At 35.6% G+C, this 27,655-nt stretch overlaps 2 long non-coding RNA genes and 3 other non-coding genes across 10 annotated transcripts; 1 reads left to right on the plus strand and 4 right to left on the minus strand.

Annotated features, from left to right (window-relative positions):
- Positions 1-2,115: 2,115 nt before the first annotated feature.
- Positions 2,116-4,315, plus strand: LOC113334350. 3 transcript variants are annotated; one of them, XR_003352720.1, is made up of 4 exons: positions 2,116-2,889; positions 3,000-3,050; positions 3,217-3,298; positions 4,138-4,315. It is a non-coding gene; the product is annotated as an uncharacterized LOC113334350 (long non-coding RNA). The 3 variants fall into 3 exon arrangements; XR_003352719.1 differs by having other exon boundaries at positions 3,000-3,298; XR_003352721.1 differs by lacking the exon at positions 3,000-3,050.
- A 10,479-nt stretch (positions 4,316-14,794) lies between these two features.
- On the minus strand, positions 14,795-23,440 carry LOC113335015. Of its 4 annotated transcripts, XR_003353099.1 has the most exons (8): positions 23,325-23,440; positions 23,155-23,207; positions 19,091-19,165; positions 18,831-18,935; positions 16,926-17,160; positions 16,605-16,652; positions 15,962-16,067; positions 14,795-15,761 (listed from the first exon to the last, which is right to left on the minus strand). It is a non-coding gene; the product is annotated as an uncharacterized LOC113335015 (long non-coding RNA). The 4 variants fall into 4 exon arrangements; XR_003353097.1 differs by having other exon boundaries at positions 14,795-16,067; XR_003353098.1 differs by lacking the exon at positions 18,831-18,935 and having other exon boundaries at positions 14,795-16,067.
- TRNAP-UGG lies at positions 19,626-19,695 on the minus strand. The gene has a single exon. It is a non-coding gene; the product is annotated as a tRNA-Pro (tRNA).
- Positions 21,664-21,735, minus strand: TRNAP-UGG. The gene has a single exon. It is a non-coding gene; the product is annotated as a tRNA-Pro (tRNA).
- TRNAP-UGG lies at positions 22,346-22,417 on the minus strand. Its single transcript has one exon. It is a non-coding gene; the product is annotated as a tRNA-Pro (tRNA).
- Positions 23,441-27,655: the final 4,215 nt, after the last annotated feature.

Here is a 27,655-nt window from a genome sequence, read left to right on the forward strand (position 1 = left end):
TTTTACAAAAATCTGTTGTTTTCATGTACGTTAGGGTAAGTTAATGGGAGAAACTCTAAACAGTACCCCTGTTGGAAAAATTCCACGAGCATGCACGCAACAGGACCTTGGGAGTGTTAATATTGTTCATGAGCCAGGTACTTTTTAATCTTCTTTTATTGTGCTGGTTCTTTTTTTCCAATAGTGTTTTCTTGACTTTCAGCTTTGGTATGTTTTTGCTTTACTTTTATCAGTTTTCTTGGTATTGTTACCATGAAAATATTATAGCCTGGAACTGTTAAGGCTTTGGAAATCCTAACAGTAACAATCACTTAATGCATTTTATATCGTCGGATGATCCTGACATACTAGTCATGTTTCCACAAATGTAATAAAAATTCTAGGAGTGCCAGTAGCATAGGCCAAAGGCTTAGGAGATAATCATGGAAATTGCGCGTTTCATAATAACTAAAAACAGTGTGCCATACTTACATTAGTAGTATTGGTCTCCACCTCCTATTAATCAGGCTAAATTAAACTTTGATTGTTAATGTGTACATAGTTGTACACTTGTTTATTGTTAATGTGTACTTAGTTGTACACCTGTTGATTGATCTTATGTACGTAATTGTACACCAACTGATTATTAATATGCACATATGTAGCTTGTTAATGTGTACATATTTGTACACCCGTTGGTTGTTCACGAGTATATTTTTGTACACCTGTTTAATATCAATGTGTACATAGTTGTACTCCTGTTGAAATGTATACATAATTTTACACCTGTATACTGTTAATGTGTACATAGTTGTACACATGATGATTATTAATAGTTTTTCTTGTTCAAGTTTAATTTCTCATAAAGTATCGGATTACGTTAATATCGGCATTCGGTAGTAACATGTTGCTTCAATTTCAGAAATAGGGAACCAGGTATGCTTTCAACTGTTAGGACATTTTAACTCATTTTTTTGCGTACACATGGTTTCTTAGTATATGAACAATAATTTGGTCTCTTATATGAACATAAATTACATTTAAAAAGGTGATTGAATTGTTACCGTATCTTGCTTTTTCGTAAGTTTAATTACACCTGTTTCATTTCATCTCCATGTATGTTTGAGCTTGCCTGATAGTAAAATGTTGTAGAACAATTATTCTCAGTTCTTGTTGGTTGTTCTTGCCTGGAAAAGGATTCACTCTTTAACCAACATGTGTAGATAGTTGTACACATGTTTATTATTAATGTGTACATAGTTGTGCACATGTTGATGCTGATCATAGTTTTTGAATTATGAAGCCCTTGACCTGACTTACATTTGAAAATATACAATGAGGGTGACTTACGGGATGACATAACCTGAATCTTGTTTTGTATATGTTTCTTTTCGATGGAATTCACAAAGAACATCTTGACGACATGTATGTGACTGCAGTTTTCCTTTACTATCTGGTTTTTTATTATATGTACAAAGTGGTGCATATTCTTTTGTATTAATATTCGTATTTGGTTGCAGACGCCCAGGTGGTGATAAAATCTACAATGTTTTCAACAATCCACTTCCTACAGCTCTGAAGAAATTGAATTTTAATAAGCAACTCGCGATGGAGGACGTACGGATGATAATTACTGCAGATGGCTACCAATCACATCTTATTCCCCAGAACATATATATCGATGTCTTATTGAATCTTGGTTAATTGCTATTAGAGGTCATGCATAGTAGTTGCTTAACATAGGCAGTGAGAATATAGGCAGTGAAAACACAGTTGTACACACTATTATAAATTAACATTTTTAAAAAATGAAAATTATATAGACATATGGGTATTCTTTTTGTAGATCTTAGAAAGAGCTTTCCGAATATGTAAAGTTTGTGAATTTTGGACGAGTGGTTCGAAAGATAAATTGTTTTTTAATAATTTATATATTATTTAAAATTGCTGACATCATCATGAATCACTCTGGACTAAATTGTAAATATTTGGACTAAACTGTAAATAATAAGGATTATTAGTGTACTTTCCCATATTTTGGACTAATTTGTACCCAGTTGACTCGAGTTGGACTAAACCGTACTTTTGAATTATCTTTGGACTAGATTATTCAACACTACCAAATTTACCCTCCCTACCAATTCTAATACTTCTTCATTTGTAAAAACGAAAATCGACAAACCAAATCTCACAACCACCATCTTCATCGTCGCCATCGCCTCCACTCCAGCACCACCTCTAATTTCTTCACCACCTCCACCAATCCCTCGACCATTTCCATACCTCCTCTTATACTTCCATCAAATCCACCACAAGCAGCAGCACCACCACCTCCTAAACGATCACTTATATCGATTTTTACCTGATTCAACCTCAAAACTCAAATCTAGTGATGAACCAACGAGTAATTAATCTCCGAAACCTAATCCCGGGCTTCAGAAACCTCAGATTTACTTCGATTTTGCAACTGGATTGTACATGATTGCATTTTCAAACCCTAATTTTGGATTCATTTTTCTTCAGGTCGATATTTCATTCATGTAATTGATTATCTTATGCTTCAATTCGTTATTTTTCACTTCCGTTGAATCCTTAAGTTGGTAATAAACTGTTTTGTTTACTTATCTTCATTATGGTGATGTGTGGTGGTGGGACAGTAGCATGTGTGGCGGTGGTGGGTGGATGGTGCTGTGTTTGTGGTAGTGGTAAATGGGTGAGTTGTTTCCATGTTTGATTTTAATTGGTGATGGAGAGGTGGAATGCAGTGGTAGTGGTAACTGGCAGAGTGGGAATACAAAGAGGAGGATATAAAGTTTGGTTGCAGTGGGAAAACAACTGTGATGATTAAATTATGCAGCTAAAGAGGGTAACTCAGAGAAGAGATAGGTCGCCAATATATAGAATATCCTTGTGAGTTGGTGTTTAGTAGTCTCATGCAATAGATGTAACTTGTCTTAATGATAAGAAATTGCTACATTTGATTTACTGAATTTGCGACTCACATTTGCCGTTTTATGTAGGTATCTAATTGTTTAAGGTTTCTAGTTTGGAGTTTTATCATTGGTTTCAAGGTTTCTACTTTGGAGTTTTATCACTTGTTTCGTACGAATTGATGGTGTTTATAGGTTGAGTTGTTAATTAAGTAGTGGCTAAATCGGCCTAGTCGTCATTTTGGTTGTGAATTTGTGCAATGGTATGGCATCTTACTTTTGTTATCTACTGCAAATTTTGAATTAGGAAGCTGATTATGGTTTATGAACGGTCAACGGTGGTTGTGGAGATTTCACCCTGCTGCGCAAAATGAAGGGTATACATTCTGGTAAGTCTTTACATATATGTTTTTAAAGTGTTGGAATAGTTTTCATTTAACTTGATAAGTCTTTACATATTAGTGTTCTTGATACGAATGGAACTTCTAATCAAGCAGATTTTACAGTAATCTTTTCTTTACCACACATATCTACTAGCTTATTAGTATATTAAATTACTTGAAATTGATGTTCCATTTAATTAATTCTCTGAAGCTAGAGTTCTTGAACATGTTACTGTCTTGTTTCAACAAATTGATGGTCGTCAAGTTAGTATAACACACTCGTCAAGTTTATTTGTTACTCTCTGTAACCTTTGTTTGTTTTTTTCTCTTATTTTTCATTTTTGGTTGTAATTATACTTTGTTTGTGTACTAGGATGGACTTCCAGCAGGTTTAATGGTAGTGGTAAGGTATATGAAGTTGGAGTTTATAAAAGTTGTTAGGATGGTTGTCTTAAATATTTCTACCTTGATGTTGAATTTTGTCATGATGTTCTAGGTGGCTGGGTTTATTGGTTGGGATCAACTTTGGTTGTTGGCACTAAATTTTGGGATCAATTTCGGTTGTTGACACTAGATTTTGGGATCAACTTCGGTTGTTGATGCTATATTATTTATTTTTGATGATTTTTTGATTTTTGTTTTGGGGTTCAATTTCGGTTGTTGACACTGGATTTTGGGATCAACTTCGGTTGTTGATGCCATACTATTTTTTTCTTTCTTATTTTATGATTTTTGGTTTGGGGATCAACGTCGGTTGTTGACATCAGATTTTGGGATCAACTTTGGTTGTTGACGTCATATTATTTTTTTCTTTCTTATTTTCTGTTTTTTTTTGATCAACTTAGGTTGTTGACACCACCGCCGGCGGGCGTTGATGGACTGGTGGTGGGTGGCGGCATTAGTGATAATGGTGGCTGGAGATGGTGGACCAGTGGTGGACAACGCCATTAGTGATAATGGTGGCGGGTGGTGGTGGCGGGCGGTGGTGGCTTGGTGGAAGGTGGTGGACTGACGTTGGTGGTGGTGGCGGTGGAAAACTGGTGGTGGACTGGTGGTGGTGGTGGTGGTGTGGTAGTGGAGTATTAGTGGTGGTGGCGGTTGGTAGGTGGTGGTCGTCGAGCAGTGGTTGTGAGGTGGTAGTTGAATGCTGGTGGTGCTAGTGGTGGGGGAATGGTGGTGGTGGAGGCGGCGACAGTAAAGTGGTAGATAAATTTTTTTTGTTGTATTTTGAAATAAAGAAATATATAGTATGAACGAGGGTATTAATGTAATCTATTTTTTAATGGATAAGGTTTTAAAATGATAGGGGTATATTTATTGTTGTATAAGGGTATATTTGTTGGGTGTCAAAACTAAGGGTATTTAATTAATATATACCCACCATTCAATATGAAAAATGTTTTTTTTTTTTTTTTGTAAGTTAAAATGCATAGAAGAAAACTAACTTTGGGAGTTAGAAACCCTTACATCTAAATGAGTAGAGACATCCAATGCTGGGCCGATAGAATCAACCCTAACATTTGATTTATCTACTTCCAAAGCTCTTAATATAATCTGGAATTTGCTTTCTCCATTTAAGGAAAGAGCTAAAGTGTTTGGTCATTAAGTCAGCTACAGTATTAGCTGATCGAGGTACAAAATGAAACCCAAAAAGTTATTACAGGACTTTAATTCATTGACAGCTTCATCTAAAATAGGAATGTTTTTCCATTCTAACAAGGATTCCTTTCCATTAAGGTAATAAAAAAGGTTCTTGCAATCCTAATGCTTCCGCTTCTTCAGGAGTAGCGGCTGTGAGAGCTCCAGCTCTTCCTTGTTCAAGTATTCCTGCATAATTTCTAAGAATTAAAGAGAAACCTGCTGGCAAGTTAGCTGATATCCATGCTGCATCTGTGTTTATTTTCAACTGGGATTTCTCAAGGGGGTGTCCAATTAATATTTTTGTTTCCATTCATCATCACTTGTGTCAGTAGGGGATGGTCTTTGTACCAAAATTCTAAGTGTCGTTTGATATCTGTACTTAATTGAGCATTGGTCTGATGTTTATTCTCAAACACTAAGTTACATCTCTCCTTCCATATGAACCAGGCTTTTGTCAAAGCAAGTTCCACAGGTATTATGGTATTCTGTTTACCTAACCATTCTTTACAGATGTCCAGAAAAGTTACATAACTATTGAACTGAAATTGAATTGGGTGGGGTTCTGAAGCCCATACCTCTTTGGCAAAGGGACAGAAGAATAACATATGTTCAATTGATTCTACATCATTACATTCTAAAGGGCAATTAGGATGAATGTCTTCCATAAATTTTGCTAGTTTCAGGCTGGTTGCCAAAGCATCCTGTAAGCATTTCCAAGCAAAGATCTTTATCCTTTGAGAAACTCTTAAGTTCCACAAAGAATCAGGCTGACCTACATTGTAGTGATTTTTTAGTTTTTTCAGTGAGTTTGTTGTACATTGACTTAACTGTAAATTTCCCTGTTTTTGTAAGTAGCCATCTAAGGGTATCAGATTTGCCTATTGCTATCCTAATATCTTTTATTTTGTTGGCAATAGACAAGGGAAATATAGTCAATGGTAAGGAGTAATTCCACTTTTTAGTAGAGGGATCTATCAGATCCTTCACAAGTGTTAGATTGGAGTTAGTGGTTGTTTTCAGGCTAGTAAGATTGAACTCTAGGTTTGGGATCCAGTTATCATCCCAAATATTTATGGAGTTTCCATCTCCTATTTCCCATATACTGTTTTGTTCCACTAGCAGAATTCCTTTGCTAATGCATTTCCAAATCCAGGAACTGGTATTAGGGATTTTTTCTTTGAAAACAGAGGATTTTCTAAAGTATCTGGGTTTCAACTGTGATACTTAAAGGGCTTTGGGTTCATTTAAGAGTCTTCATGCTAGCTTGACAATCATTGCTAAGTTGAATTTTCTGGCATTTCTAAATCCTAATCCTCCTTTATTTCTGGGTTTACATAGGCAAGAATAGGATATAGGGTAGTAGCCTTTGTAGTTTGTTTCCTTACCCCACCAAAAATCTCTTTGGAGAGCATCAATCTTATTTGTGATTTTCTTAGGCAGAATAAAACAACTCATTTGATAGCTAGCCATACTGGCTAGAGAAGCTTTGTTAAGCACCATTTTACTAGCTTGATTCAAAGTTTTTCCCATCCATCTTTGTATTTTTTGTTCCATCTTTTCCACAATGGAATCAAAGAGCTGGATTTTGACCCTACTTATGTTTAGGGGGGGGGGGGTTCCTAGGTAGGTATCTTTAGGGTCTATTTTCTTTATCTTAAGAAGTTTACATATCATGCTTAGGCTGCACTTTCCTACTAAAGAATACCCCATATTTATCAAAATTTATCAATTTTCCTGAAGCTATACTGAAGGATTCTATAAGTTTTAGAATGTTATGGCTTTCCCTAAGATCAGGCCTAATAAAAAGAAGACAATCATCAACAAAAAACAGGTGAGAAATAAGACTATTTTTTGGGGTAATTTTAACTCCATTAATTATTTTTTCTTCTTCTCCAGAGAGGAGAAGCCTGGAAAAAATTTCCATGCAAATGATGAATAGATAAGGAGAAAGTGGGTCTCCTTGTCTAAGGCCTCTTGTTGGTTTGAAAAAATCCCCAGGACTACCATTCAGTAGGACTGCAATACTAGATGTAGAAATGCATCGATAGATTAAGTTACAAAAGTTGGTGTCAAAACCAAAAGCTTTCATAGCTTTGATAAGGAAATGCCAGACCACTCTATCAAAAGCCTTGGACATATCTATTTGGATCCCCATTCCAACATGTTTCACCTTCTTCTTCTTGAAAGAGTGGATTATTTCTTGAGCTATAATTATATTGTCTGAAATTTGTCTTTTAGAGAGGAAAGCAGCTTGAAATGGGGAAATGAAGCTATTAACGAGGGGTTTGATTCTATTAGCTAGGATCTTTGTTATGATTTTGTATATTTTATTGTAAAGTCCTATGGGTTTAAATCCACTAGGGTCTTTAGGGTGTCACTTTTAGGGATAAGAAACAAAATTTTTTTGTTGAAATCAGGATGTAGGCAACCTGAGGAGAAGAAATGTTGAACAGTGGAAATAACTTGTACTCCTACTGTTTCCCAGTTTTGTCTAAAGAAACTAGCTAGAAAACCATCTGAACCTGGTGATTTATTTGGTTTGATTTGTTTCACAACTGACCAAATTTCATCTCCAGAAGGAATAGAGTTAAGAAGAACATTATCTCCAAGGGAAATACAGGGATGTATACTCTCAAAGAGATCAGTGTTAGACACTGCTAGAGGTGGAGGGGCAGTAAATATATTAGAAAAGTAGTCAGACAGAGTAACTTGAATTTCAGGTGTTTTGGAAGTTACTTCATTGTTGCTCTTTCTAATGCATTCAATGTTATTCCATTTCCTTCTTTTCATAGTTTTGGTATGAAAATATTTAGTGTTTCTTTCTCCTAGGTGAACTATATTATCTCTATATTGTTGTTTGGCTATTGCTTCTTGGGTTGCGTAAAGCTGTTCTAGGAGAGTAAGTTTTTCCTTAATCTTTTATTCCTTTTTATAAACATGCAAGGAGGTATTTAATGTTTCTATTTGTGCTAACACCTTTTTGATTTGCTTAGCAGGCAGACCAAAAATATTTCTCTTCCAATAGTCTAGGTTGTTCTGAAGGGTTGTGAGGTTTTGTGCTAAAGTTTCAGGAGGAGAAACTCTAATAACATGATTCCAGGATTCTTGAATTGTTTGTACACATGAGGATTCCTTATGTCATGTGCCATAATACTTGAAAGTATGAGTTACTTTGACAGCTAATATGTCCAGAGTTAGAGCAATTGGGCAGTGATCAGATCCAGCTGCCACTAAGTGTGTTACTTCATAGTTTGGAAATTGAGCACTCCACTCTGTATTGGTCACTGCTCTATCTAGTCTTTCTTGGATGTTTTCTATTCCAGTTCTATGATTATTCCAAGTATAGTCACATCCTTTGAATCCAATATCTAAAAGACAAGCATTGTTTAAAATGTCTTGAAAATAAGTACTTTCAGACTAGTTGAAAAATAATCCTCCACATTTGTCTTCTTGGATGAATATCATATTAAGGTCCCCTAGTAAGACCCAAGGCATTGGATTCTTATCTACTTGTTCTGCTATATCAATGAGAAAATCCCAAGCAATCTTTCTGTTGTTGGGATAATGGCTTCCATAGAAGCAAGTAAGAAGCCATTTCTTAGAAGCCGAGTTAGTTTGCACTAGAATATTAATCATATTTAAATTCCACTGCACTATTTCAAAGTAGAAACCATAAACCCATGCTAAGGCTAAACCCCCAGCTTGTCCTATTGGATTTATTATGTGAGTATTAGGGAAATCTTTTAGGATTTTCTTCACTAGATGTCTTTGATTTTTAGTTTCGGATAAGAACAAAATTTCAGGTTTTTCTCTAGAGATTAACTGATTAAGATGATTTTGTGTAAATGGATTGCCGCAACCTTGGACATTCCATGCTATAATTTTCATGTTTGGTTCTTAGACTGAGAAATGGCTGCTAATTCTACAATGTCAGAAGGCCTACAGTTCTTGTCAGTTAAATTCAACTAGTACAAAGTAAATCACATCAATAAGTAAACTAGGCAATTAAAAGAATTTATCAAGGCAGGCAAACTAATTAGAGAAATAATGAGCAACGGTAAGATAATTGAGTAGAACGGGGATTTAGGGGTACCTGGGATTCGACCTTTTGCGCTGATGGGGAGTCCAAATTAAAGGGTATTGGTACAATGTTATCTTCATCCTGCTTCTGCTCCTTCAAATTGAAGCCATATTGATCTAAGAGAAGAGGTTCATCCGAATTCGAAACCAAGATATGCAAACCCTCAGAAGAAGATGAGGAAAGGAATTCAGGGATAGCAATATTGAAAGCCGACTTAGGCTGGGTTCTAGGATATGCAATAGATGAATGAGATGAATGCATGACATGATTGGTAAGACTAACATATGATTCTTTAATTGAAATAGAGCCAGACCCCACAGATGCAGGAGAAGTTAGGTTTTCTTGAGCATCCTCGAAGGAAGAAGAATTGAACGATAATATTCTAATGACTAAACCAGGAGCCTGGATAGGACTAGCATGAATTGGAATGTTATGATCTTGTTCTTGGCTAGGAATCGGTTCCAACTCAAAAGGTTCCATATTGCTGATGACACGCCTAGTTTCCGAGTTGCCCAATTCGATCGATCTGGACTGAGAACCATGCAAGGGGATGAAATTTTCAGGGACATTGAAGGGGAAAGTACGTTTTCCTAAAATTGAGGACGATGCAAGAGGCATATATTCATCGTAAATCACTGGTCCTAGTACTTCGTAATCTCTATTGTCTTCCGATGAAGCTACAACTTGAGTTGCATGCATCGTATACTCCTCTCTAAACAACTCAGCAAGTGTTTCCCTATTACCAGGAATTTCCAAGAATTTTACAGATTCCATACTCCCATGGACATCTGTATTCTCAGTAAGGTTCCAAATTTGAATGCTAGTGTTATCTAACCAAAAAAGATTATCATCAGGAGAAGGAGAGTGTTGGGTGACATCATAAATGTATTCTAAGGGACTTTGTTGACGGATAGCGCAGTTGCTAGCCTTATGACCAAGACGAGAGAAGAAAGAACAGAACTTGGATGGGAGATTGTGATACGTGAAGATGAGTTCCCTTACTGGATAATTATCTACCTTAACTAGCAGCTTTAGGACTAAAGGCTTCTTAATGTTAACCCAAACTAACACTCTTGGTAAGCAATCAAAGCTTCCTATATCATTGCGCACTTGACTAACAACCCCTACTCTGCGTGTAATTAACCCTAGACATTCTCCTATCATGTGCTCATGTCTACAATGAGAAATGCTAGCCCACAGAGGAATTTCTTTAACTGCCTCTGTAGTTATTCTCATACCTGGAGTTGCAGTAGTTGCAGAGAGCACATTACCAAAAGGATACAAGGCCCATTCAATGCTATCCATTTCAGGTCTTCCGGTGCACGAAAAGTGATAATGAATAGGTTAGGATCAGTTTCCCTTATCTGAAAACCAATATTCAGTCCCCATAAATGACGAATAACTCCTCGAATATCTTCCACTAAATAGAACTCAGTCGAGAAGATTCTAGCCAAAATAATGTTCTCTTTAATCCCATAGTATCTCATTAATGCAGGAGTAACATGAAGGATACCAACATTAGTATAGTTGGCATATCTCTGAGCAACAAACAATCCACTAAGATGCTTGTATAAATCATAACTACTCATTATGAATGTAGGTGAGTTATGAATGCATGCACTAAAGAAGAAAAAAAGAGCAATCGAAAAGAGAAGGAAAAGAAGAATGTTCTGTTAAGCAGAACAACCCCATAATATAACAATGCAGTTTCTCAATTAATTAACCTTAAAAAAATCGAAAGATATTTTTTAGATAAAAAACCTCGTCCAATAGAAACTCGACAACCAAAAGGGTGTGAGTCAAAAAAGATAGCTAAAGAAAGCAATAAATGTCTAAGAAAGATAAAGGGAGCAGTCCAACAATGTCAGTGATAAGTCTATAAGCAAACTATCAGCCGCAGAAATTTAATGTTAATTACAGGAAGAGAAAAAGCAATGTCGCCAGCAACTAGGCAACAAAATTAATATTAGGCTAGGCTAATAAGATGAATCAGAAAATTAATGAGAAAGGATGGATGAATGAAACTAGACTGGAGGTGGTTAAACCAAAGACTCAAATCCATGATCGAAGATTAAATTCAAAGATATAGATGCTTTAATAATAATTCATGCAATACTGCCAACTTCAAGGACCAATAGACATGCAAAACTGACCATACATTAAACACTAGAAGATTAGACGTCTGAGAGGCTTAAGAAAACGTAAAGGTATTAAGAAAACATTAATGATGAAGGATTCCAAGAGATGAAACCTAGTATAAGAACCCAATTCTCGTACGGCCAAGAATAGAGAAACCAGGAAGGAGAGAAAATCAGAAAAAGGAGAAAGATCATGGCTTGTAATCACTTTAGGATTCCAATTGGTGTTCAAATCTCTTCCAATACGTTGCAATGAGGGCCAGCTTCATCAGATTCAATATTACCGTTGCACTGTATGCAATCGGGAAACATTTATGTATCCTGCTTAAGCAAAGAGGTTGTCTTTATGTAACCTGAGCCCGGAAAAAAAGCAAGATTGTGAGTACCAGCTATTAAGGATTTACACAGTAGACTTTCTACCGGTGTTCCAGTCACTGCTAACTATTTTCTGACTGAATATCCACCGGGAATGGACTATGCGTACGTCCATGAAAGGTCAGCTATTTATCAACAAGAGAGGGCTGGCGGAATAATAGAGATAGAGGACTCAGATGAAGAAGAATAGAAAGACCTAGAGAGAAAGAAGAGATCGAATGATTAGAACATCTCAGAAAGTTGTTGGTTGTTATTTTACTATGTTTGTTGCTATGTTTTAATACAGAATTAAGTCTAATTTATGAATGAATCCATCAATAGTTTCCTATTATTTGCAAGCTAGAATTCATTGAAGAGATAATTTAAATTACTAACAGAGAAGATTCTCAAGAAGGGAGAAAGCTAAGTAAATAACACTCAAATAAAGGTGAAAAAACTTGCATCATATCTAAGAAATTAAGCTTCTAACAAATCCAAAAGTATCCGTCAAAAATCTAAAGAGGGTTAGATATGAACAACTGTAAAATGAAAATGAATCGAATTCTGTATGCCAATGATGCATGATCCCTAATATATGATGCAGTATGCAAGATGAATGAATGCAGCAGATATTATGATTCCTATCCGGTAGGGTCGAGCTCTAAAGGAAGGGGAAAGATCAATCGAAGAAAGGAAGCGGGTGAAGATTCGAAACATTGTTTGTACCCCTTATTTGAACCCCATCTGGCATTGAGTCAAATCCCAGACATGGGAGATTATTCAAGCATCATCGGAGAATAAAGTAATGGAGAATTTTGAAGAACCGAGAGATGGCAGAAAATAGCCATTGAGAGGAGAGGAGAGGAGAGGAGAGAGGATGAGCCTGTGATGAAATGTTCGTAAATTAAAACCATATGAAAAATGTTTATATTATTGTAAATAATCTTCGATTATTTGGAAATTTAAGATAAATGGAGCAATCAAATCTTATTATTACCAAAATTTGTTATTATCCTATTAACAAACTCATATGCCTATCGAAACTTGGACTAACCCGAAGAACATAATTTGGGCGGACTTGGGCAGTACCTTCATGGGTACCACAGGTTCGATGGGAAATCTGGACAAGAGATTCTTAGCTCGGGTCTGCTTCGGTCAAGCCTTCTAACCCGCCCAACCAACCCAAGTCCCACTCCTACTCCTAGTTGAGATCTCCCTCAAGAGCAAAAAGACGTCTCCTAGTTAAGATCATGAAAATTCTATTCTGATGAGCAAGTGATTGGTACATAACATGGGACTTTGCGATGAGCAAGTGATTGGTACATAACATGGGACTTTGCGATTATTATGCAGTCCGAATGAGGCTGTACTATCCTACTAGTACAGAAATTGCACCCATAAGTTCTCCAGACTGGTTCTAGTCCACAACAACAAACACAAGATCAAAATGTAACATGGGACTTTGCGATTATTATGCAGTCCGAATGAGGCTGTACTATCCTACTAGTACAGAAATTGCACCCATAAGTTTTCCAGACTGGTTCTAGTCCACAACAACAAACACAAGATCAAAATGTAGGATATTAGTAAATGAATTCGGAAAAAAAAAAGTGTCTAGGATTCCCAACATATTAAACACCCAAGGGGAAAAAAAGAAGCTTGGGGCATTTCGAGAATCGAACTCGGGACCTCTCGCACCCAAAGCGAGAATCATACCACTGGACAAAATGCCTAGATGACATGATAAACAAAGCTGAAACAATATAAATGGAATTGGAGGCCATCCTGATAATACCCTGTATACCTGGTGAGTTACATGATAACAAGGTCTGTTTGTTTGTTTAAAATAGTGTTCCCAGTTTTTTATATAGTTATTCAAAGCCAAAGTAGCTGATTCTGCAGCTCAAGTGTACAAGAAAACAACACAGATCCATATACCTTAAGAACTGAAAATGATAAACTTGTGGCATTCACATCCTATAGATGAAAGTTCATGTCTTAGCTGATTAGTCATCTAAGGATCATCAGGGAAAACGCCATGGATCACATCCAACATCTTGTATCTGCAGAATTGTCCATAGCTGATAATTTGCTAAACTTCATCTACAACAGTTCATATGTACAGTGGACTCTTTGACGAGTTGAATGACCCTAAAATGGTAGACAAGCTCCAAAACTATTTTGGGATGAGACAAATCATGTTTTATTGTTAATGGCTGCCAAGGCTTAGGGCATTCCTGAAAACGAAATCGAGACATCTTAAACCCACAACGACAATCATACCACTAGATCAAATGGCCACCTGTTATACAGAATAGGATTCTATGCTATAATTAACACCAAATGTCAGCTGATCTTACCATACATAATTAAGTAGGCATTGTTGACGATACCCAAGTCAAGCAAACAATATGTCTAAGTTCGTTGTACTCTCAAGTGTATATAGTATTACACCTTAATATGTTACATTACATGATCATACATTACTACTAAGCAAACACCTCCAACTTTTTATAGGTCTTGCAAAACTATATGGTGAACTAAAAGATTTTGGGCTACAACGTTGGTCATGCATACCGCATGTCTGCATCACATGACCTACTATGCGGCTACAAATTTTAAAAACAGTTAGTAAACACGTAATGCATGTGAAGCTGCAACATGTCCATGGCTACATAGCCCGAACACACTTATTCATTTTACAACAGCCGAAATAAGAAAATCTAATCGCAATCTTGCAAATTCATTGTGACAATACTTACGTTAAGACTAGGAATCCAAGTTGTCTATATAATTTTATGCATGAATCTGAACCAGCTCTCTGATAATTCAAAATGGAATGGAACCAGCTCTCTGATAATTTAGCTAATACAGTGTCACCAGGGATAGAATTCCGTCATGGACTCCTCATAGCCGCTCACATTGTTAGCATCTTGAGAAGGGATACAATTCTGTTCTACTGTTCACAAAGTAGTTGATATTGAGAATGTGAACGATCTATGCCGTTGGCGGTCTTTCAGTTACAATGAAAATGCAGATGGTGTTAAAGGTGGTGCAAGAGTGACGATACCCAAGTCAAGCAAACAATATGTCTAAGTTCATTGTACTCTCAAGTGTATATAGTATTACACCTTAATATGTTTCATTACATGATCTTACATTACTACTAAGAAAAACATATCAACATGTCTGCAAACACCTCCAACTTTTGATAGGTCTTGCAAAACTATATGGTGAACTAAATGATTTTAAGCTATAATGTTAGTCATGTATACTGCATCACCTGACCTACTATGCAGCTACAAATTTGAAAAACAGTTAGTAAACACTTAATGCATGTGAAGCTGCAACATATCCATGGCTGCATAACCCGAACACACTTATTCATTTTACAACATCCAAATAAGAAAATCTAATCGCAATGTCACAAATTCATTTTGACAATACTTAAGACTAGGAATCCAATTTGTCTATATATTTTATGCATGAATCTGAACCAGCTCTCTGATAATTCAAAATGGAATGCACCCCAGCTTCTTCCGTTTTTGTTGTCCTACTAGGATATGACCCGTGCCGTAATAAGTGGATAGATGAACTTTCTATCACCGAAAAGAATAACTTAGATTTTATATTTTTTGTTGTTGACATACGGTGCTTGCTTAGAAGGGCATGCTCTTACAAAAGTAAAACCTACCCTACCAATAAGTTTCGAATTCTCTCTTTCTGCCCGGACATCAATTTTATCACGTCATCCAATTTTTATTCATTGGATGATTTGCATGTACCTCCACTGACATGAACAAACAAATCCAACAAACGGGAAATGTATTCCCTCGCTAACTTAAACAGTCATACTGGAGTTTGTGACTTAATCTAGAATAGCAACACTTTGTATGCATGTACTTTAGCCTTATTAACACGCATGGCTAGAATGAACTTGATGTCCTGAAACAAATTTTTTTAAGCCTCTTTTGGTTGAGCCCATCCAGCTAACCATCACATATGACCCTTAATGACAAATGAAAAAAATCCATCTCCATAACTCAACTAATAACCAACTTAATCATACCATAGTCCACATAGAAACCACAAAGTGAGTCTCAATCCGCGGAGAGCCAGCTTGATATTTCGTTTAGATCTCGATAAAAAGAAAATGATTTTTCCTCACCAAGCTTTGACTTAGATTTCTTAGCTTTGATCAGGAGAGAAGTGACAGTACAGATTGAAACTCGCATAAATTCACCTCCTTCTCTACCTGACATAATAGGATTAACATGATTTATCAACACACAACTCTTGAAAAGCCTCTGCGAGAAAAATTTTATACAGTTCTTCAAAACAGGAGAAACTCCAAAACGTTCTTCTTATTCATGTGATCATAAGATTGCATAGAGAGAAGGAAATCATCTCTTTGTAAACGGTTAAACATGGCACCCATGAATGAATATCCATCACCTGCGGAATGATGAACCTTGAACACAGTTGTCGCAGCTCAATTACTTGTAGGGTACTAAATTTTTTTAATTCATCCCATAATGGTGTACTCCTTTTCAGTTCCGACCTGCGAAATAATTTGCAGCTGTAAGTTGAGTTTTTCATTGGATTTCGGTACGTCATAAAAAAAAAGAAATAGAAATACAGGTAAAAGGTCTTCATTACGTGACAAAGCCATCCTCAGTTTATGGATGTGTTTAATGTAAAAATCTGTTCTCACAATGTTAAAGCTTAACTGTATGTATGTTATACTTTTTTTTCTTGCCAAAACAATATGGGAAATTTTACTACAGTTATTTCATCGAGCAAATTGTGGATGAATTAGTGGTACACTATATCATGAAAGCCCCATAATAACTTCTCTCTATCACTTCTATCTGATCTCAGAATATAAACTATATAGATCACAACAGAATCCATTAAATGAATCCCTTCCCTAAATTGCATGGGTTTGTTTGAGGATTTCAAGAAATCAATATCATTGGTGCTAATACGTTTGTAGCGTCCGATATCATTGGTGCATTAGCCCCCTAGCTACAAATTTCAGGGAGAGTTACCGAATCCACAAAAGAAAAAACAAACAAAGTATCAGCTGATATAATACCTTTCTATAATGTCCTGATTCAGTTAAGGCATGAATTTGATTTCCAGCCTGCAATACAATGATTTAAGGCAGGCGAAGAAAAATAAATTTGAAAAACAAAATGAGAAAATTATGATCATCGTAAAGCCGCACCTGTGACTTTCAACAACATCTCATTTTTTTTGTATTTTCATCCAATAGGTTCAGTCTTAATTTATTTAGCGATGACTATTACCCCCTGGTAGCAGTCAAATTTTTGTTATAATTTTTTTTGTTCTACTAACTATTCTTCTTTCATTATCTTCTTTAGTAAATTGAATTAAGCTAAAATAGCGCGCGTACCTCCTTTGCAAGATGATCCGTAATTGAGTTGATGTCCTCTTTTTGTGCTGCAGGCGAAGCTTGTAAAGAAATCTATCAGCTGCTTTAGATAATTCAATCAATATTGCAATGTATTCTCATCCAGTGTCCACTCCCTTTGATGATGTCAATCACATGTGATAGATCCCATGTGGTACAGAGAGTGAAGCTAAGCTCTCAACAATTGTTGGTGTCTTTGCTACTCGTTAGGGTGAACCTGCTCCGAGGAAAGCCACTGTAAAATCAGTGGATATGCACCCAATCCCAGTAGGAATATAAAAATGAGTAAAGGCAGTATCAAAATGAATAAAGTTAAGCTCCCATTGTGGTATAGCATGATCAATCAAGGGAAAATATAAGTTAATAAAGGAGGCATATCGTACCCTTACATATTACTTTCTATGAACACTATTTAGAGTTATGCCAATATCAAGTTCTGGTGGTCATATGCTTAGCCTATCTAATGGATTCGGTACTTGCTAATATCGAAGGAAAAAAGCATGTTAGTTTGAATTGATTATAAAATAGAATTTGGCCATGTAGCAGTTTAGTTTCCTATAAGCCTCTAATCCAAAAATTGTTTTACTTCAGATAACAGTTGCAAAACAACTAAACAAAAAAAAATCACTTGTAGTATCTTAATTAATTTTATGCAAATAACACTTAGATTTAAAGAGAAATCACTAAGTACACTGCAAACAGCCTGCTACTCTGACTTCCACTTTTATAAAATTTGGAAAATGAGTTTATGCCTAATCGCATAATGTCATTGTCATCCCTTCGCCTACCAAGACATCCCTTTGCACAATGTCATCCTTCGGCTTTTTATCATCCATCCCTTTGCTGTTTTCCTTTTTTTTTCTTCTAATTCTCTCTCATGTTTCTGCAAAATCTGATTCAGGCACATCCCTACCGAGACTCCTTCCATTAGTACCAAAATCCTTAACTTCCTCAGCAGTCAACAACTTTCTATAAAATCACAGTTACCAGTTCTAGCATCTAAGTTTGTCCTAGTTGCAATTGTACCAAGAACAGATTTGTCAAAAGCACGGGATCCAGCATTTTGGTTTTAGTACCAAGAACAGATTTTTTCAATTCTAGCATTTTATATTTCTTAGACTGCATTTTCATTACCAATCACAGTTTCCATTCTTTTGAAATTAGTACCAAGAATATTTCTTTACAACAACAAAATAGTTTAATCAAAAGCATGACGGAATCATAAAACAATCGAAATATAAAAAGTCCATTTCAATAATAAACCAACTGTTTGATCAAGGAAGATGTGAACTCATTAGAATTTATGCTAAATATAATTCTGGTAAGGCAAAAGTTCCTACTCTTAGCTGCAACTTTCTTTGGTTATCCATGTTGTTGGATTTCCTTCTATATGTGATGTAATATTAAAACAATTACTACTTTCGCTTAAAATTCCTAGCAAGAGTGGAATATCCAAAACAAAAGTTCTCGTTAATCGTATAGGAAAGCTTACTTTTCTCCTAAATCTTAAGAACAGTAACATACATGGTTGCCTTGATTCTGCTAGAATGTTAAATATAGCGGTACTGTAAACCTGTGCTACTTCAAGATCTTGATAACCTAATGCAGCACATAATACTTCTTAACTAAGTCGAGCTGCTAGCTAATTTTCCCTTTGGAGTATGCTAACTGGACCACAAAAGGATCACATGCTCTAAGGAACCACAGCCAAAGAAAGAGTCAATTGCTAACTCATATGCCTGTTAAGCCTATGAGCAGCCCTCAACTAAAGAGTGGATGAAGTTTCCTCAACAAAATATATATAATGTGCTAAGTGAGCTTGTAGAACCTAAAAAAACTCATATATATATACATTAACACTTGATTAGTGTGCCGCACGATTTTCACCTTTTTATCTTTGAACCCGTGAGAGGGACATGAAGATTGTCCACTTTTTTCTTCTTTTTTTAGTTTGGAGGAATAAAGATGAGCAATTTCAGTTCTGCAGTGAACCTGTTTAAGTGCCGGCAGTGTTTGTATGAACAACTTATGGTTAAGACTTGCAAAATTTAACAATGAAGAAAACAATGTGTATTCTGAAAAACACTTCATTATTGCACTCATAAACTAAGAAAATCAGACAATATTGGTGAGATAATTAGGTTTACCTTGAGCTACTATAGAAGCCCCCCCGATGAACAACATCAGTAGACAACTTGGATTGTACTTTAAGTGAATCCCATCTGCCAGAAACAATGTTATCGGTTTACCCTAACGAAATATCTCAAAAGATGAGCTTTGAATCCAAAATATAACACATTTCAATCAAAGATAGTTCCAATAAAAAATACCAATCAAATACAAAATCAAAGTAAAATTAATCCAGTCTAAGACAGTATTTACCTAATTTTCTTTGGAGAGCACGCTGAAGAAAGAAATGGAGAAACCTAGGAAGATAATAAACCATCTAGAGGTTTATATAGTCAGAACATTTCAAGGTAACGCAAGAAATTGATTATTGGGATGTGAATCGAAGGGATTGAATGTTGCAAATAATGGTTTTTGTAACTTGCTTTTTGTAACTTGCTATCTTAGGCAGCATCATTGTTGACTATTTAAAGCTTTCTGATACGAAAAATGCATCACTCAGATACTTGGCACCTTGTAGCAAGCACCGAGAATCGAACTCGGGACACCTTGTAGCAAGCACCGAGAATCGAACTCGGGACCTCTCGCACCCAAAGCGAGAATCATACCACTAGACCAAATGCCCAATTGATATATAAAACAGAACTAAGTTCTTATCACAAACTGAACAGGTAAACTTGATCATGCCTAAAATCACTGCTAACTGATAAGGCATTCCAACTAAATTCTTATATTGTAGGTATTCCCACACAGGGTAGATAGTGACAACATCGATAGTAATAATATCGATGATGACCTTGATACAGAGCTGCTAAAAATTTCTGGATAGTTTAAGGTAGACCTATAAAAATATTGTTGACCAGTTATTCATTTGTCCATGCCAATCGGAAAATGAGAAGCAACAGAACTATTCTTGGTTAGGTTAGGTGACTAAGATATCAGCATAAGAATTTCAGGTTTTAGGGACACTCCTAGAATCGAACCCGGGGCCTCTCGCACACAAGCAAAAATCATAGCACTAGGCCAAATGCCCTATTGGTATACAAACAGATGTAATTTACTATCATTAGAATTAGAAGTTAACCTAATCACAGCAAAAGTCATTGTAAAAGCTTAGTTGATAGGCAATCCCATAATGTCAATTTGTCTGTGTGAAACACACATAAAATACTTCTAGCAAACACCTAAAAATATAAACTAACAAGAACACTTCAGCAATCAGATATGCAGGACACTTGTGAATATTGTAAATCTTCAATTACAAATAACGCTCTATTTGTTCTAAGGCATTATTTGTAATTGCAGATTTGCAATATAAAACTATACACACTCCGAACAATATAACAAAATACAAATCTCATACTCTGCCTACTTCAAATCTCATACTCTCATACAGGTGAAAAAGGTTGGGGGTATTCTCGAACTTGGGACCCCTCGCACCCGAAGCGAGAATCGTACCGCTAGACACCACATCAATATCATCAGAATTAGAGCTTAGCCTGGCCACAGTTAGAGCCAATGAGTATCATCCAGCAATACTTGTTTTAAAATCAGTTTGCCCAAGTAGAAAATACATTCTTCAGATTTATAGGAAACCTAATGCTACAAAACCGAGGGCGCTAATGAATAGAGTAAAAAGATCCATCAAGAGAAAGTATGCCTCACATGCACAGTTCGGCACTTTGGCTTGCTATAATGATAAGTTCACTTAATATGAATTGATTGACTACAGCATTCAAAGACAGGATGAAAATAGCATCTTTTTTTGGAGTCAAATTCAAAAAGAAAATCACTGACCACTCTTGCACATTCTGTAGTCTACGGGCCAGATAAAAGAATTGGATTGGTTCTAAACTTCTAATTGATCGAAACCAGACCGCAGTATTTTCTGACCATCTTCATAGATGAAAAAGGTTACAGTTAATGCGAAAATCGAACTTGGGACTTCTTTCACCGAAAGCGAGAATCATACCACCGACCAAATGTCCAGTTGGTATACAATACAGACCTAATTCACTAAGATCAGAATTAAAGGTTAACCAGCTTGTACCATTAGCTGGGAAAATAAAATGTCACCAAGTTATCTTATCGAGAAAAGACCTAATTCACTAAGATCGGAATTAGAGGTTAACCAGCTTGTACCATTAGCCAGGCAAACAAAACGTCACCAAGTTATCTTATCGAGATCCCAAAAAGTATCTCATAGATAAAATATGTCATAGTTCTATGTCAAACATGGTTACCTGAAACTACAACGGTATGACGAATCGCACCTAGACAAACTAATATCACTGAATCGCAAAGACAGGAAAATAGATACCGAGTCCTGACTCCTAGTCTATGTAATCAAAATTAGTGTTGGTTTCACTGAGTTGTAACAACACAACCATGACATCAATTAACCAAGTAAGAATTTGCTTGTAGCACCTTTAACAGACGGGAAGACAAAATAATCAAAAGAGTAAGGGGCATTCTGAGAATTGTGTTGGTTTCACCGAGTTGTAACAACACAACCATGACATCAATTAACCAAGTAAGAATTTGCTTGTAGCACCTTTAACAGACGGGAAGACAAAATAATCAAAAGAGTAAGGGGGTATTCCGAGAATCGAACTCGGGACCTCTCGCACCCAAAGCGAGAATCATACCACTAGACCAAATGCCCGATTGGTAATGAATATACAACTAATATACTATCATTAGAATTAGACAACATCCTGACCAGACCAACAGTATTTAATTTGATACATACCAACTTATGATCAAGTAAAGAACGCAATCTTTATGTTCCTAGAAGGCTGATGTATTTAATTTGATACATACCAACTTATGATCAAGTAAAGAACGCAATCTTTATGTTCCTAGAAGGCTGATGATTGCTAACCAAGGTGTTGATAATTTAAAGCAAGGCAGCCTATCTTTCAGGAGGTCACATCAAATGTACAGTTCAACTTGTTACTCTAAATTAACTTTTACTGAAACTGATTACTTTTCAACGTCCGAGGACAAATAACTCCGTACTATTTATACTTTGTTGGACTAGGCTATTACAATCTAAGATGCAATGGAAAACCACTGACAAATCTATTAGTGGTCTATGAAGCATAGATCATAAAAACAAAATAAATAAATCTATTAATGGAAAAATAAATGCAAAAATAAATAAGCATTTACTTATAATAAGCATAGATCATAAAAATAAATCTATTAATGGAAAACGCTTGGGGAATTCCGAGGCCTTCTTCGCAGACCTACCTAATAGATGAAAAACACTTGGGGCATTCCGAGAATCGAACTCGGGACCTCTCGCACCCAAAGCGAGAATCATACCACTAGACCAAATGCCCTATTGTTATACAAAACACAACTATTATGTTATCACCCAAATTAGAGGTCAATCTGAGCACAGCTATCAGGCATCACCAAAAGATACATTATGTTATCACCCAAATTAGAGGTCAACCTGAGCACAGCTATCAGGCATCACCAAAAGATACAGGGACAGTTGATCCACTAAGTATCCCCAACGTTATCTAAACTCTAAACATAAATGTACTAAACTACACAAAGTCAAATAAATTTCCAAGAAGCAGCGTTTTAAAAGGCAATACTAAATTACTAAGGTTCCATTCGAGAAAGGATCAAGAATTCAGTGTACCAATATGATCCAGATGACCGTGGCATAGCAGGATTAGATGATAATAGATAGGTGTAATAAACTATGCATATCTATATACACAGACACGCAATGTTAAAAGGCATGACTAATGTTATATTGAGATCTCAACACAGATTTCATTCAAAAGAAGAACCATATATTCAATTCCAGCATGTGAATTTGCTAACAGCCTTGGTATAAAAGAAATGTAAATAGACAACTAAGTGCAGTGAAGTCAAATGCAATAAAACAACTACTATATTAACATTTTATTTTAATTTTTGCTTGTTTTCTGTTAAGTTATAATCGTGCACTTTTCAATAATAAATGTTGTACAACAGTTTTCCCCAAATTTGATTATAAAAAACTGACAAAAATAAACAAACCCCACGATTTATCTAAGGGATGTTGTGTTAAATTAATTACCAGTGTACGAAATATCTGCACAGTATCCCTTCTTCACTAACTCCATTACTCCACTGAAAACCAGAGAAATGAAAAGAGTCGGAGAGATTTCAGATTCAATAAAGAAATCCAACTAGAGAGAATTAAAGAAAACTAGGGGTTTATGTTGTTCTAGGGTTAGATTTCATTACCTCCTCGTAAAATTGAAGCAGGGGTCACCTTTGGTCGCCAACACTGGTAATTTTCTAGGGTTTCGTTTCTTTTTTGTTGCCAGTGGAGACTTGAAAGTTGAGGGGAAATGGGAATACTACCTCGGTCAATAGTGGTCGTCTTATGTTATGGTGGGTTTGCCTGTCTACGACTCCCATCGAAAAATCTCCGAGGAGTAATCTGACGGTCTCTCTTATGTGGGGTCCGCATTTTTGTTTCAGTCGGTGATTGGCTAGGGAAAATGTGGTTTAGCCCAGAATCCAATCTAAATAGACGGTTTAGTTTTAACTCATTCAACGTACAAATTAGTCCTTTAAATATTCAAAACAAGGGCAGAACTACAGTCAAGCATGGGCTGGCTTAAGCCACCCCCAAACAAAATTGTTTTCGTTAAAATGCATATGAATTCGAAACTTGTACTGAATTTTTTTGAAGCATACTAAGTAATGTCAAAATAGGGTCACTAAATAAAAAATACCTACACCCCTTATCTACTCTTTTTGATAATGACATAACTACCTATATTTAATTAGTGTTAATAATGTATGATTAATCAATAATATTAATGATTGACTAAGTTAAGTTGTGAGTGCTATACTAATTGAAAAAATCTGATTTTTGAGTGAAAAATGGGGTTTTGGAGAGAGGAAGAAGAAGTGAAAGAAAAAAAAAACAATTAGGGTTTTTGAGATTTGGGAGATTTTTGTGATTCAAAATGGATGATCCGGGAGAATATTCGTCTCGTAAAGACGATGTAATACACATCAACTACAACAATGGTCCGGATTTGGCCATTTTTTTTGATTATGAGAATGATTTATTTTAACTTTAACTCAACCTCAACCTAAAACTCAAGATGATGGTTTTTATGAGCCAAATCTAAAGAACGAATACATTGATGAAGAACCTTCTCCTAATAATACACATGTAGACTCGTATACGACATCTAATCTCTTTTTTTTTCGCTTCAATTCTCCAAAAAATTGAATTTTTACAAACTTTTTCGAAGTTCAGTATTGGGTTCGGCTGACATATAAGAGTCGAACTTTGCAACAGGGAAGAACGGTTCTCCTTGTTCGATCTCTTTCATTAGATAACCGAACCTATCGTTGTTTTTTTCCGAGTTACAGTGTAATGTTCGGCTCAAATTATGTCAGCCGAACATTACAGTGCAACTTCAATTTCTACCTAAGTCCAAAGTTCGGCTCTAACTGTACAACCATCGAATTAGCCGAACTTCCGAAAGCTTAAGGTTTGTCTTTGGTACAATTGTCATGAGTTTGGCCGAAAATCCACTAGAGTCGAGTCAGACGAACCTAACACAGTGCAATGTTCGGCTCAAAATATAGGAGTACTAAAATCGGTCGAACATCATGAAATTTATGTGCCTACTAAACTCGTGTGTTCGGTCGAAAATCCACCAAAGACGAATCAGCCGAACCTAATACAGATATGATGTTCGGCTCAAAATTATATTTACAAAATCAGATGAACTGATCTTCTAAATCCTAGGTTCGTCTGATAATTTTGGCCCGAAACTACATATGTAACCCTAATTTCATCTTCTAAATCATATTCAATCGATTAAACATATTCGAATCTATCACAAACAAGATGAGTTTGTTATAAATACTTTCTAATATACATCTAACTGTAACCGGCGTTCGGATTTTGCACTTCTCAAAAGGAGAAGAAGAAAGATTAGAAAAGAAAGAATGTTGATTGTTTTTGTTTTGATTTGTTTTAGTTGAGGTTTTAATTTAGTCAAAGGGTATTTAAGTAATCTAATTAGTTTTAGTTTAAGTTTTTAATTAAACTGAAAGGCAATTAAGTAATCTAATCTAATTAAAGGATAACCTAGTAATTTTGGTATGGTTTAGACACCCCTTATAAAGATACCCTAGATGGTACCATCATTTAGTATGCCTCGAAAAATATGAGTATGCATCGAAACAGGTTTCGTGAATTTTAGCCGGTTTTAACTCAATCCCAGTTAAATTTATGGTGAAGCCAGCCCATATATTTTTAAGTATGCATTTTGTTTTTTTTTGAAGCCCTTCCTAGATTCAAATCCCAGCTCCGCCACTAATTTAAAATTGGAAAATATATTAATAGCCTTCCTGATTCGACCATACATTAATAACCTTCTTGATTCGACCATACTTATCTTTCGAATCGTTAGTCTAAAAATCGTAAACTTTATATATTTTGATTTATACAAAAATACAATATGACTAGATAATTTTTATTTAAAAAAAAAAAATTCGCTTCATTGTTATCTCATGCGTAAAAAAAGTACACATGCACGCACAAAAAAAATCATAAGATTATTCAATTATTTTCTCACATGTGCACCACTTTGTATACACCGATAGATTATGATCATTCATAATCATACACAAACCTATATTTTCATGAAAAATACCTTGGTACATCAATATGTACACATCTAAAAAACCTTGAACAAACCTATCATTCATACACGCAAAAAAAATATGGGAATTACACTGGTGTATAACCATGTATACATCTACAAATATCCTGAAAATCCAACATCCATACCTTGCAAGTATCATATATTACCAAAAAAATAACAAATCTTAGTAACATAAGGAGTGTGAGTTTTGATGTTACCGTTTTGTGGATCAACTTGCATTGGAACTCGATGAGTTTTCTTATTATTATTATCTTTGTCCAACGCAGTTGCTTTCTTGACATTAGAGGAGGTGCTTTCTTTGATAGCCGCACTTGAAGAATTTGGTCGAGCATGATTCTTAGGCTTGACATGCTTTACTTATTTACAAGAAATAGGATCATCTTTGACATCAGTGGATGCCTCTGGTTTAGAAGAATTTGTAGCTTCGGCAAATTTTACCTCTTTGTATTTGAAGCATTTATTCCCTTACAGCCAAATCCTCGTGTATCACGATGATTTTTAGTTGCTTCTAATATTGAAGTTAATTTTCATTATTGAATTTTCTCAAATTCAACTTTTCTTCTTCTAACGTCTTGATTTTATCAAGAGCACCAGTAAGATCAGCCTTAATGTGTTTTTCTCGTGAGAGATATGCACCTTCTTTCTCTTCAAAACTCTTTTGTTGAGAGTTAATCCTTGCTTCAGATTCAGCAAGTTTCTATTCCAGCAAACGGACTTTTTCAAGAGAAACATCACGCTCTTTCTCTAACAATTGTGTTTGAGAGAGACTAACACTTTCTTTGTCTTTAAGGCCCTGTATTTGTTGAAAAGCATCTTCCCTAAACTTTTCGTGATCTTGACGAAGCTTTTTACATTCAGTAGTTATTGGTTTCAAATCATCATGAAGTTTATATATTAGCTCGTTAGACATATTTAGGCTATTTTTTAAGTAAGCAATTTCCCACAGACTGATTCTCAGAGTGGTTCAATAACCTCTTGCGATACGTTAACTGAGTCTTTCTTTAATTTTCGCATTCGCTTATTCCTACTTTGACTCATGTCTTATAGTTGGACCACGTCAAACACAGATTGTTAGATCTTTTCATGTTTTCCTGCTATGATACCAATTGAAAATACGAGGGTACCTAAATACACCACAACCTTTCAAATACCAACTTATAAGTCCGGTATCTTAAGTGATCGTCTATGGACAAAGTCGAGATACTACAAATTAAGTCATATACCTTGTGTGATTGTTTATGGACGAGGTTGAAACAATACGACAACAAGATATTTACTTGACAATAGTTACGGTAATAACCGATTGACTATTAAGATTAATATCAAGTAATTAAGATTAGCGTACGTGTGTAATTTACTTAATTATAATAAAAATTATAATGTGGAAAACAAAGTAAATTACACAACAAGATTTTGTTGACAAGGAAACTGCAAATGCAGAAAAATTCAGGGACCTGGTCCAGTTTTGAATACTCTCAAAATTAAGTTGCTATACAAAATCTAATACCAACTTCGTATAGTTGAGACCAAGTAGACTACCCCTTGCTACTTAGTTTCCTCAGTATCCCTGTGCCTTCTAGAGTCACGCACGTGAATCACCAATCCTTTTGATCTTATTCCAAACAATAAGGCTCTTCTGTTTAAACTAATAAACTCCTTTGACTGGTTAGATCAACCTAAACTTTGATTACCAAAATAACCAAATTCTAGATTTGCAATCAATCAATATAGATCTCAAAGAGAAACTATAAGGTGATACCGATCTCACACAACTAGCCAATCAAGTCTATCAAAGATAAACACGATTCTAGTTGGATCCCAGACGATCAAGGTTTGTGCATACAATCCACAAGATACGAAAACTAATAAGAAAAA

Source organism: Papaver somniferum, unplaced genomic scaffold (genome assembly GCF_003573695.1).
Source record: "Papaver somniferum cultivar HN1 unplaced genomic scaffold, ASM357369v1 unplaced-scaffold_137, whole genome shotgun sequence".
Classification (NCBI taxonomy): Eukaryota; Viridiplantae; Streptophyta; class Magnoliopsida; order Ranunculales; family Papaveraceae; genus Papaver; species Papaver somniferum.